Raw genomic sequence first — 14334 nt, 5'->3', positions numbered from 1 at the left:
AAAAAAAAAAAAAAAAAAAAAAAATAGAAAATGGTCATTAAGAACCCAGGGGCAAGACGGGAATGAAGATGCCGACCTACTAGAGTATGGACTTGAGGATATGGGGAGCGGGAAGGGTAAGCTGGGACAAAGTTAGAGAGTGGCATAGACATACATGCACTACCAAACGTAAAGTGGATGGCTGGTGGGAAGCAGCCACATAGCACAGGGAGATCAGCTCGGTGCTTTGTCACCACCTAGAGGGGTGCGATAGGGAGGCTGGGAGGGAGGGAGGCGCAAGAGGGAAGAGATATGGCGACATATGTATATGTATAATTGATTCAGTTTGTTATAAAGCAGAAACTAACACACCATTGTAAATCAATTATACTCTTATAAAGATGTTAAAAGAAAAAGGAATTGGAAAGCTGCTCAGCAGGTAGTAGAGAACTGGGAAGGCGTCAGATTATGTGTGAGCTTCTAAGCCATGTTTGGGGGTTGGTACTTTATCCTGAGGTCAATGGGAGATCACTGAAAGGTTTCCAGTAAGGGGGTGATGAGTTAGTTTATTTTTTTAAGAAAGTTAATTTCACAGCAGGGTGGAGAATGGGATTTACAATGGTCCAGGTACTGTGGGGCTAAAACCAGGAAAAGATGGTTGAGATCAGAGCATGGAGGGAGTTACAAGCCAAATATGCAAGTATGGACTTTATTCTGGGGTTAGTGGGTAAACATTGACAACATGAATTTGATTCATTGTACTAACATGTTCTCTCCAAAGTCAAGCTTTAATCCCCCATTTTCCTCTTACAAACTCCAGAAAATTAAGTTTAGATTAGAACTGCTGGCAGAGCCTTGATCCAACGGGCACTAGCAAACATTATTCTGGTAACATTTCACATGCTACGGAGCACCAGTCAGAATTGTCCCCCTTCATAACTTTATAAGGCTGACGGTGGAAAAAGCAAGGCATCAATTCACTTATAGGCAGCACATCAAGAAAAATGGCTGGCTGTTGGCAGATATTAAATGGCAAATCAGCTTAATTCACAACTAAGAAAGCAGAAGGCTAGAAAGGAAAGACAGTATCAGCTAGTTGGCTATATTTTTGCATGCTGCAAAATAAAAGAGGTGACAGCACTTAGACATCAGATGCTCTGATCAATAGGAGGAGTTCTTGTAATTTTACAAGATGAATAACACTGGATTCTATCATTACTGCCTCCCTATCTACTTTTGTGTAATTTTTGATTTTGAAATATCCAGCCACTGGCCCAGAGAGGACTTAATCTTGAAATTAACACTTTAGCCACACTTTCTTATCGAGACTCTGTATACAGACTAATATTACATTCTAGGGACTTTGTTTCCTATGTGGTAGAATCAGTCGTCTATCACGTCTTGCTCTCTACCACCCCCTGAGCGGGAGGCAGGGAAAAAGCATAAAGACAGGAGTTACCTAAGTCCCAAGTTCTGTTCCCAATATTTGACCCTGCTTTGGGATGCTTACCTGATTCTTCAGTAAATGAAATGCTTAAACAGCACCCGATGCCTAGTCACCTTGTGGGACTACAGGGATATAGGGGGCTTGTGGGCAAGAAGTTGGACTGGTCTTCAGAAGAGCAGATGACTCCAAGGTCATAAGAGATCATAAGGGCAATCTCCCCCCATGCCCAACAGAAAAGAGCTGTAGATTTAATAGTTCAAAAGTGTAACCAAATATCATATAGAGAGGTCTCTCACGGTCAGCTTTCATGTTTGTCTCTAACAATTCAAAATTGTCCAAGCTGACATCAATAAACCATACAATTCCAGAGGCATAATAAGAATAAAGCGATTCAAAGAGCAAATTAGCCACAAGCCAGAAAAGGTGGGTCAAGGTATAAGCACTAACACCTGCCCTTTCATGGGAAATCTCCCTCCAGGAGCCGTGCCTATGAAGAAATTTGAGTCTCTCCAAGCCACGCAAGTACACCCGCACTCCTTTTTAGGTGTGCCTTGCATTATACACAACTTAAGCTAATATGTTAGGGGCAAATTCTCTTTAATGCACCACACATCAAAATCATCTGCATGAGTGTCTGTCCTGTGCTTGTAGTGTATGTGTGTGGGATGGGAGGTGTCATAGGGAGAAACACAACCTGCTTAGATTTCTTTTTAAATGGATGATTGCCATTTTCTTTTTCTCGCCTGCCACTGCAGTTATGCTGATACAGTCTGAGATCATTACTATATGATGGATTTCTTAAAAAGGAAAAATAAAGTAAAGGAAGAGACAAATGTTATTTTTAGCTGATGGTTAAATTGTTCATTTACTTAGAAAATAGTACTTTTGGGTTAGAGACATTAGAGCATTATTAATATTCACCATTTTATTATTTTCCACTTAAGCCTATTTTTCTTTTAATATGAAAGTCTCACAAATGAATACACCCGGTTTGGGTACTGTATCATATTCAAGCTTTTTTATGTGGTGGATTTTTTTTTTTAATACCTTAATGAATAATTTCAGCCTCCTTAATGAATAGCTGCTGCTAACTAAACATGCCATCTATTTGTTCCCTTTGATTTTTGAGAAAATTGCCCAGGTTTGGTTTCCTAGGGAATAGTTCTCTGTCATGGAGGAATGAATTTGGACTGATTAGCCGCTTTACTTATTTGTCCTATCATTTTGTCACAGGATTGAAGGTCTGCTGTGAAAAGAGAAGTGGTAGTAGGCAGGAACCATGTTCATTTATTTGACTGACATCAGTATGACATGCCAGCCAGAGCCCTGAAATACGAAACAGACAGCAATGGATTCTAGAACGAACTTGTCCACTCATTGGTGATGTACACTTTAGCAAGTCAGGTAAACTACCTTGAACATCAGTTTCTTACCTGTAAAACAGAAGGGGAGGATCCCTGCCCCACCCACCGCAGGGAGTTGTTCCTGAGGTAAAGGAGGATGTGACAGTGCTATCTATAGTCACAGGAAAATGATTCATTAGCATTAACTCATCTGAGGCTATGCTGGACCCTGAGTGTGCCAAAATGAGTATTCCTCATTTCTAATCTCATGAGACTGATGGTCTAGTGAGGCGGTCAGTCGTGTAAATATGGGTATTACAAACACTGTGGGAGCCCTCATAGAAGTACTAGAAGGCTGGACATGGGGTACAGAGTGGTAGAGGGGTGAGGAAAGCCAGGAAGGTTCTATGAGCTAAGTCTTGATATCTACTGTAGGTATTTACCAGGCAGACAGGATGGGGTAGCGTAGTCTAAGGAGATGGGCTAAAATGAGAAAAACTAGGAAACAGCAGGGTATGGGAGGGACGGTAACACACCAACCATCTGGTGTCACTGGGTAGAAAGGGGCCAGACCATGACAGCTTTTCAAACCACACTAAGGAACTTGGAGTTTATTCTACAGGGAATGCGAAGCTTGGCTTTAGGAGCGCCTTCCAAATGTTCACATTGTGTCCTTCACCGCCTTACTTAGAGTACTCTTTTAGTAGAGCATTTATCTAGAGCAGGGGTCCCCAACCCCCAGGTACCAGTCCTCGGCCTATTAGGAAGCAGGCCGCACAGCAGGAGGTGAGCGGCGGGCGAGCGAGTGAAGCTTCATCTGCCGCTCCCCATCGCTCCCCATCAGTCGCATTACCACCTGAACCATCCCCCCCAACCCCCAACCCCGTCCGTAGAAAAACTGTCTTCCATGAAACTGGTCCCTGGTGCCAAAAAGGTTGGGGACCGCTGCTCTACAGTACACTGTAATCAACTGTTTACTCCTATTGTCTCCCTGACTAGACTGTCAGCTCCTCCATCCCCAGCACCTCAGAGTGTCCAGTATGTAGTAAGAGCTTAGCAAATGCTGATGATTTTCATTCAAATGCTGATTAATAAATGAGTTCAGTGAAGCTTTTAACTAGGGGAGTGAGATGGTACAGATTTTCATGTTATATTAATCACCCTGGCAATACTGGGAAAGGGTAGTACATGAAAAAGGAGTAACGATGGTCCCATGATTTTGTATCTTCCTACTAAACTCTGGCTGCTGACAGTCAAGTTTTATTGGATTACTTCTACCATGAAACTTACACACCATGAAGAAAACTGCCGATGTGTTCACCGTGTATGCAAATAGATTAATCAATATGATGGAGAAAGGAGGTAATAGGAAATTAAGAAAAGTAACAGCATGCCTATTTAGTAAAGACCTATTTGTTTGATCTAACACCCCTGAAGTTCTTATTAAAGAGCTCAGACTTCGAGGAGCTTTTGTTACAAATTAATGTTATAGCAAAGGATATCTATTTCTTAGATATGCTCGTTAGAACTGTGGAAATATGGTTGCTTAGAGGTGTTACAGAACTTCATTTAGCTTCTTATTTCGAAATTGGGTCTCCTCATAACATTGGATGTATTTTCGCATTTTTTTTCATTCAGGACTATTTTAATGATAGATTTTCACATACCAATGTTCACTAGCTATTCAAAAAAATTCCGTGAACAAAGCATCTCATCTATAACTTCCCTAAGGTGTGGAGTGTGCTAAATGGATATAATTTCTAGGTTTAGGAAACCATCAGTTTTACGGAAATCAGCCAAATTTCTTTTTTCATTAGCACTATCTCACCAATAAAGCTGCCTTCATTACACAAACCTTTACATACCATTATAGATATCATAAATATTACGATTTTTTAATTTAAGGAACAGGAAGAATATTTTACTTTCACTTCATAGTCTTCCAGTCTTTTTCTCTGGAAAATAATGATTTCCTTGAGATTACGAGATTATAAATTCTATGCTCAGAGAAGGATTTGAAAAGGAGAATCGAGTTTAATACTTGGGCAGTGAGCAAATGGAGATTACATTTGAGGAGAAAAGAGAAACACTTTGACATGAATTTTATTAAGTCTTCTGTCTTTTAAGTGGATGCTCTTTGTAAGTCCTATCAGTTTCCAAAGTCTCTCTTTGTCCTAAATTTGTAAGTGGTTTAATCTGAGGAAATCTAAATGCAGTCCAGAGGCCGAGAGAGAAAGAACTGTGCTATTAATATAAGGAGCTGATCAACACTGACAATTCAGTGTAGGAGTGTGGCCAAGGGAAGTTGCTGAAAACGAAAAAGCACACACAATCTTAATTACGTCACAATCACTGGCATGTATATTACAGGATGGCCTGCACTCCTTTGTCCCCTAAGTCAATGAAACTCGAGGTCATCATCCTGTCTCTGTAGCCTCGTCCCAGTTTTTTATGGTGAAGACAGCCAACAGATCTTTAGCTTGGGGCTGCCCAAATCTGATACCATAATGTGGAACCTTGGCAACATGGGCTCTGGTTTATGTCATGCCTGTAACATATTCTCCTGCTAATATTAAAAGTGATGACAACCTGAGAGACATTATTTACTGTAAACTTTTCATAATCAAGTCCCCCTGTATCCATTCTAATACTATTCTTAAATTGAAACATCTGTTATTTTCTCATGACTTCACAAATCTAGGTATTTGTCTTGATCCTAAAAATCTAGATTTTCAGAGTTGATTTGATTCCTTTCTGCTTCCTACAAGATGGAGGAACATGAATGATTACTCCAAATTCTTTAAGTACTCATGGGGAAATTGGCTAATCAAAGCATTCTCTGGAAGTTTATCTTGCGGTATCTGCATACCATGGAATTTGCTGATTCTAAACCATTCATAAAATGGACCCATTCATTCAAAAAAGAGGCTGGTTTTACTCCAGTGGTGTTGCTCCATGTGAACATAGTTGTAGGGGAAAAGCAAGTTTCAAATGGAAACAGCAGCATGGTATAATGGTTAAGAGTAGGGGTTTTGGAGTCAGACTGAAAATGTTTAAATACTAGATCTACCATTAATTTTCTCTGTGAATGCTGGCAAGAAAATTGACCTCTCTGAGCCTTCATGTACTTATTCGTGAGTAGGGAAAATAATTATCTCCTGCACAGAGGTTGTAAGGATTAATGATAGTCTATATAATGGATGTGAGACTCTGGCTAACACAAAGTAGGTGCTTGCTGTGCAATAGCTGTTTTTGCACCAACACTGTATTTATTTACAAATAAATATTATAAATTTATAAATACATAAATTTATAAATTATAGATTTACTGAAAACCACAACTCACCTACCATTTCTAAAAAGAAGAAATGATTTTTATTTCTATATACAATATGCCTTTTAGTAAGCTGCCATTGTTGACAGCAATTCATTTAATATATTCTGGCAATATTTACCCAGTGTTATCGTACAGGTTATTACTGTCCATAATTGGCTTTTGGAGGCAGAAGGAGAATTTCGAGCTCTTCATTACAAGACTTTCTACAAATAGTAGAAATCAGTAGTCAGAAAGCAATGTGGTGTTGACTTTTCTAATACTTTAAATTCACTGCCATATATTTTTGTTTTGCTCTTTCTAGAGACTGAATTAAAGCAACATGCTTCTACCTGAAATTAACTCAATTTTGTCTTTTTCTATAAGAACATCTAAAAAAAACCTTGCTATCTCTGATATTTCGGGGCTAGTCATTAAGAGGTTGGACAGCCCAGATACCTTTCCCATTGTAATTTCTGATTTGATGCCGTTACACTTAAATGGTTACCAGTGCCCTATGACATTCTAATTAGCCCAGGAGACTGTTCGTGCTGTTAATCAAGCAGCCTACCAAGAAGTAAATTATGCTCCCAACTCTACCAGCTGTCAGGGTTCAGACCATCCAATAAAGCAAACATCACCATATAATTCTTCACATCCTCCATTTCTGTAATTTTATATATATATATATATATATATATATATATATATTTAATATAATTATATATTATATATAATATATATAAAGTCAATGATGTTATTTAAGTAAATAAGATTAAAATAAACCAAATATTTGAATGGAGGATCAGTTGGTTTCTCTAGGACAAAAATTCCTGAAAAGTTTGTTACTAACAATGGATGGTAAATGGGTATTAACTGTAGAGTCCTCACTGTTATTCACTTAAAGTATTTAAAATCCCATTGTCCTTTGTATTTAATGTGTGACCTTTGTTGTTTTACTGTGATGAAGCTGACTTGCAATTGTTTGCTCCATCTTTATGCTATTCACTGAAGTTTCAAAGTTCCAGAAATGATTTATAAGTAGGTATAGGGTCTTTCCTCACTGTTCTATAAAGTAGGAGTCAGGCATGAGGAAATTTCCTCCCACCGAATCTATTCACAATGAGAAAATTTCCCAAAAGGAAGATTTGTTTTTATTTTGTACTATCACCAGCTGAACGTGCCCAATACAGTCCACCCCTTTCACTGCTCCTTCTGCCAATCCCCCCAGCAAACAGAGTCCTCCCTGACATGACGCAACTCTTCATCATAACAACCAAAAGCACGTTCATCCCCTCTCTGAGAGAAGACCCAAATTCTCCCGAATGATTTATTCCATTTTCAAGCCAGAATCTCTAGAGGTTTTCCCTTCCATCTCTAGGACTCTTGTGAGCCCTCCACAGTACGCTTCAACTTATGGACTAATTTGTAAAGATAATTACCACCAGTGAACCCATCTCAATAGTATGAAGAATGGAGATGAAAGAGAAATGGACACAAAAGAGAAGGGATACGGTTAATCTGGCAGGTTGATATTTTGCTGAAATGCTAAAAATGGAACTTTGTTTCCCGTAATTCCCCTCCCAGCATAGATCCCAGTTGAGATGAACTATAAGAGACATCTCTCATGTGCTTTATAAAGCAGAAGAGCAACATAAGCCATATATATATATATATATATATATATATATATATATATATATATATATTATGCTGTCGACTGAAGAGAATGCAAGACCTAGAAGCTGAGAATTACATTTCATTCAGGGACCTTAACAGAGTACACTATGGAACTCGGAAAGGCAGTCAGTATCTCAGAGAGCTCTGAAGAAGAGAAACATAAGACATATATATATATATATATATATATATATATATATATATATATATATATTATGCTCAGAAGGTTGAAGCAAAACAAAAGGCATTGTTGCAGCTCATGCAGGAAGCTTGTCCAGTGGCTCACTTGTTTACATGCTGTAGCAGCTGGGCCTACAAGTCCTTCATCTTTTCCAACTCCTGGCCCAGGTACTGAAACAAATTCATGATTCAGGGCACCAGCTTCCCCTGCAGGACACTCCCATCATGTAAGTTGGAGGCTTGGAGGCAGTATGTATCACATGGGCTTCCCCCAACCAACATGGCACACGGGTGCCAGTCCATCTTTATGAGTTCCAGATCATCCTTGAAGGTTCCAGTTTTTCTTGCTCTCTCCCCTCTTCACTTCCCATATGTTCTTCCTGACTGCCTGCCAGCTGACTTCCAACTCCAGAACAAGTCTCAGAAGAAACAAACACCCATCATAGACTGTTTAGCCTAATAAATCTGTTATTACATGCACACACACACACCATATATTATATATACACACACATACACATATATGCATGCATATATGTGTGCGTATTTATAATGCACTACATAATACACTAAATAAAGTAGAAACCAGTGTTCATAAATGAGTGTTTTTATTCAAACAAGATGATTGCTTATACAGAAAAATCAAGACAAACTCAATGTACAATACAGGTACAAAAATTACACAATTATTTATAATAGCAAAAAGAAATTTAGAAACAACTTATATAATACTCAAAAGGTATTTGCTAACTACGATCATAATAAACTCACTCATTAGACAATTACACATTATTGAAAAATATGGATGCTTTTCCTAATCTTGAGCAAAAAATAAATAAGTTGCTGAAGGATCCAGATAGTATGCTCCCATGTATATAAAGTGGAAAAATATGAAAACTGATATATTTTTGTTGATATGTACATGTATAATAAACTTATGAAGTCATGAATGGGAACATAAAAAACTAAATTCAGGGCAGTGTTTACATCTAGGAGGGGCTATAGAGAGTAAGGATGGTGAGATCATGGAAGGTTACCCAGGGACCTTAAATAGTACTGGTACTGTTTTATTTCATAATCTGGGTAGTGGGTACACAGGTTTTTATTATATTTTTATGGACACCATTTTATGTTTGAAATAGTTCATAAGAGAGCCTTCCCTACAATTCCGGCCTTTTTGGTGAGATTTACAAGGGCTGCAAATATTCTCACGCTCTGGGTGTCTTCTGAGTTGATCTTATCCACATCTCTTCCCCAAATCTCTTTGGCAAGTGTCCTCAAATCTTGTTCATCTCAAGTCTCTGATCATTTGAGCACAGGAGACATTAGCTACGGTCTGTGATTTGGTGTCAATTAATACAACGGACCATGCCTCCTTTCTTTCTCACGCCACCCCGTGAGTCCGGGACCCTTGTATTCTGGTAAGGGAGAAACAAAATATAAATTTGTTTTGGATTCAGAGCTTAAACATTATTCTGTAGGACAGCACTCCAAACTCTAAAAGTCATTTCCCTGCTGTTTCCTAAATTGGGTCTTCAATTGTCCAGTTTATCATTCATTTTATAAGAGCAGCTGCTTCTGTGCTTTAGGCCAATGAATTCCATAGGCAACAGTCCATGTTTCGCTTTTTTAGGAAGAGATTTAGCCACTGTTTTGGAGTGCATCATTGGGCATTAAAGTAATTTGTAAATTTGCAGACAGGCAGGGCTATCATATGCAAATTCAGAATAAAGTTCATTCCTGTGTAGGTATCGCAGCCTCACAATGATGGAAGGAAGAAGCCACAAATAGTCATCTTTCTCCACATAGCTGGCTGGTTTGCAGCACCAGGGAAGATACACAGTATTGGGCTCTGCTGTTGGCAGTTTGGGCCCTCAGGAGTTGTATTAACCAGATCACATTGGTTGGGGGAAGTCCATGTGATTCAGCCCATGAATGACCTTCATCTTAGACATTAGATTCTCTTTGTTTATGAACCCATTGCACAAGCAGGAGATGGTTAGGGATGTTCTCAACATCTGTAGAATGGGCCATTCTGTCCATTTGATTATTGAGATTCCTCTGCACTGAATAACCTTTGGTGAGACTTTGCATGGGATAGATTTCATCTTCCACCCCTGTGCTCATTCTGAGAGGTCTATTTGCATAGCTCTTCTGCAGAAATCCTTGTCATCAATCATCTAAGCTTATTCTTTTGAAATTCCTGAGCATCAAGCAATGCTCACGAATCTACGTTTTCAGTTTTCTCTCTTTCCAGGGAAACTGGACCATTGAATGTACTCCTTGAGGTTATGTCCACTGGGAGGATTTCCTTTATCTATGTCTCAGGGCCACTCCTTTTTGCTAATGCCAACATACAGCGTGGTTCCATCTGTAACAGCCACAAATATTCCCTCTGTAGTCACCTGGCCAATAGAAACTACCTAGGGGGGCCATAGAAATGGATTGAGGGAGTTATAACCATATGGCAGGAGTGATCACACTAGGAATCTGTTATCTGCTCCTACAACTTATTTTTGCCTTCTAGGTCTGCTCAAGAATGGGCCTATAAACCACACTTCCAACCTAATGGTATGCAGTTTATTGCCGGGCCTGATTTTATCACTTGCAGTTTAGATAGTACATAGTTTGTGGAGGGAAGATTGGATTACACAGGCACATAATGTCCCATGGTCAGACTTTCAATCTACCCCAAACCGCTGTAACATGCCAGGACTTTTGTTTTTTAATGAAATCTTGCTTCATTTATTTGTAACAGGACCTTTTTGTGAAAGAACAGTTACTTGATGAAGGCATCAGGACCCTGCTGAAAACCCAACTCTAATTCTCTTGGAACTTGCCTCCTTTTCCATCCCGCACACCTCTGGAAACACTGTATCTGAGAGGTCAGCCTTCTATTATTTAGTCAAGCCCGTGGTGTTTTCTCAAATTGGTTAATTGAGAGAAAAAAAAAAAATTATGTCCTTTTGATGTTTTGGACACAGAGCCTAAGCTGTTTCTGAAAATGCGTGTGTGTGCACGTGTGGCTGTGGTGAAGCTGGAGCATGATGCTGCGGTAGACGTGGGCAGCCCTGAGTGATGCCAAAACACTGTTTGCTGAAGCGATTTCAGTGCAAACAAAAGTTAAACATAGCCTCCTTGTGGAGAACACAGGAATAGCTGATGCTGGCTTTTACTGAACACGAGGCAGGGACAGAGCTGGGGTAGAGGAGGAGGTGAAGGAAGTAAACTTTCTTTCTTTTTTTTTTTACGTTTATACATTTCCCCCAGCATCTGCCCTGGTCTTACTTGTTTTTACTGACGGTTAAGAGAAAAGGCTGAATTGCATTCTCCTTGTCAGACTTCTAATGGAGAATGTACATGCTAAGCCCTTCATTAAGAGAGAAAGTAAAGAGACAGAAAGTTGCTTCATGAACTGAAGCAGAGAAAAGTGAAATTACAACAGCAGTGAAACCAGGGGATTAACAGAAATTAACACATTTTTGTGAACAAAAGAAATTGAGAAGTGGGAAACTGGTTGCAATGTGCTCCTACTGTGGTCTATTTAATTGATGCCAGGCTGTTCCTTACTGTGGAAGCAGCATTTTCAGTATGAGTGAGTTTATAAATCCATTTCCCCAATAGTAAGCTGAACAGCTCATTAACTTTTATTCCTTTTTTACTTGAATGTAAGACCTTGTGTCATATTCCTATGAAAGCATACAGTAAAACAATGACAAATCCTAACCATCAACTGTCAGCAGGAGTAGCCATGGGCTGGACCCTTCACACTGGCTCCATTTCTAAGCCACCAACTATGTAGGTGTGTAAAAAAGCAGCTGACTACCACCCCCAAAGAGACTCACTTTCAAACACAGGGTCACCATCTGGCTTTGTTTTTCCTTGGTAGAAAGATATAGTGTGCATTTTGGTTTGGCTTTGTATTGTCTGGCTATTTACAATGACAAAAGGTACAAAAGGAGAGAAGGAAAGGCCCAATGCTGATAATTATCCAGGTCCATTAATACTCAGGGGGAACATCTGCCTTTCAAGGTCATCAGTGCAGTAATTGTATGAAAGAAGTTTGTCTCAGTGAACAAGTCACAGGAAAATTACTAGGGAGCCTTCTGTGCATATGGCATAGCCCAGTGTAGAAAAAAGAATTATTACGCAAATGTCGGGGTTTCCATCGGACTCCCATGACAAGAACACAAGCTTTGCAATGACTGGGATAAAGTGTGTTACCAAAGAGACAGTGGGAGTCAGAGAAGCTGCATGTGGACACCTGTACGCTGTTCTCACAAGGGCAGCATTCAAGAGGTGCTAATAACAGCTATTCACACAATAATTCAGATTCTCAGTGCTTCTCCTTGTCCCTTTATCTTCTGTCCCCTGCCCTTTCTCTTTTGTTTTTTTCCTTCATTAAATTTCCTTTAACTGTCTGTCTGACGTCTGTCTTCTTGGCATTTACAGTCAATTTAATTCCTCCCCTTAGAGTGCTTAGGCTCCAGGATTACATGTTCAATTCTGGTGAGGAAGCAGCTTAAGGGGATGGAAAGAATAGGGACTTTGTCCTGCTGGCTTTTACCCCTTCTAGTGGGCGATCCTGGGGTGGTGGGGTGGGGGTGGGGGTCAGGAGGGTGTTCTTTAAATTCACTGAGGCTCAGTTTCTTTATCTTTGAATTGGAGCTAACAACACGTCTTAGCTCTCGTCACCACGCCGCCACGCCTGGCTCAGGCTGCCCTCTTCCTGGAATACCTTCCTCTGTATCTGCACTTAACTAACCTCCACTCACCCGCCCTTTGAGTCTCCCTCAAGAAGCCTTCCTGGAGCCCACACGTTAGGATGTGCTGGCTGCTTCTGTGTGCCCTCAGCACCGTGTGCCATATTTCTATTTCAGAACTTAATACGGCCCATCAGAATTATATCGATGTGTCTGTCTCTCACTGAACCAGGGGCTCCATGAAGATAGAAGTCACGTTTTCTGACTCTCGAAATTCCAGCATCCAGGACAATGCCCCGTCCAGAGGAGCTGCTAAAGAACTAAACGTTTAGAGAACTGGATTATTCTTTGAACTCTGACTTGTCTTGAGGATTAAATTACACATTGTCTATAAAGCACCCAGTGTGCCCGAAACATGGTTAGTAGGCATGTCTGCTTAATTTAATTTAAAAAACCATGACAACTCCATGAGAAGAGATTATTTCATAGGCTGCTTTTGTTTCTTGGACTGATGTTCGTCACAGAGTAGATGGCCTTGAGGCATCCATCAAGCTCTGCTCTCCCGGGGTAAATGAGAACACGCCAGCACTGAGCCCTCCTGCCCGGTGCTTACTGGGCACAGATTAGTTATTTGCTGAAGGAATGAAATAATGAAACATTACCACCCTGTGAAGCCCTTTTTTGCTCTTCTTGACATATTTACACACTTCCTTCTCTGAGCTCTCACACTGCTCATATTTTTATTACAGTGTTTTTCAGCCTATACATGTCTGTTTTCCCTACCAAACTATGAAGTACTCCCAAGCAGGTGCTATTCCACAACTCATTCTCGGCACTTAGCACAGTGCCTGATAGAGTCTAAGTTTAATAAACAGTTACAGAACTGGGCTTTATCCATGTTAACTTGACTAGCATTCAAAAATTTTCCTCTGCATCTTCCTCCCGTCCAATGTGCTAAAACTCTAGCAAATCTAACTTTCTTAGGAGGTTTAATATGACACCCACTCCAGTGCTACCACCTTATTCCATATATTAGAAATTCCAAATGAGTTGCTCAATAGATCCTGAAAACTTAGTACAAGTAAGTCAAAATAATAAAGCATTTCAAACGGGTAGATTAATAAAATTTCCCTATAGGTACGTAAGTCATCTGTTGCCTATTTCCGTTCGATATTGCTTGACTCAAGTTGACACTGACATAGACTGCTCCCATCCTAACTGCAGTTGGTAGGAATTGTAACCCCCTGCAGCTTAGGCACGTGTTCCTCAGCAGAAGAGACAATCTGGTGAGTGACCTTCTTCTGATGTTTCACCATGCAGGTAACATACCCTGAATAACTGATAATGAAAAGTTCTAAATTTGACAAGGGAAGAAGCCATTGATGATTTTGAGTTTCCAATGCCCTTTCTCCTCCATAAGCGGGTCACTGGACAGAGATATCCAGGTGATTTGGGAGAGCTTCTCTGTATTCACAATTCAGTTTGCTCCGAACATCTGTGTCTATTACTGGTGGAAATTAAGATAAATGAGACCTCCTGGAGATCTTCTAGCATTGAGTAAGAGTGCTCAAGTACAGCGAACTGTGGAAGAGATTCATTTAAAGCTAATCAGAAGGCAGAAAATGGGTAATCATTCTCATTGCTGCTTTTGAGCCAGAACACTGGCCTTACTAGTATAGTGGGACTCAT

Source organism: Lipotes vexillifer, unplaced genomic scaffold, assembly GCF_000442215.2.
Source record: "Lipotes vexillifer unplaced genomic scaffold, Lipotes_vexillifer_v1.1 scaffold578, whole genome shotgun sequence".
Classification (NCBI taxonomy): Eukaryota; Metazoa; Chordata; class Mammalia; order Artiodactyla; family Lipotidae; genus Lipotes; species Lipotes vexillifer.
Note: the sequence above shows the minus strand (reverse complement) of the source record.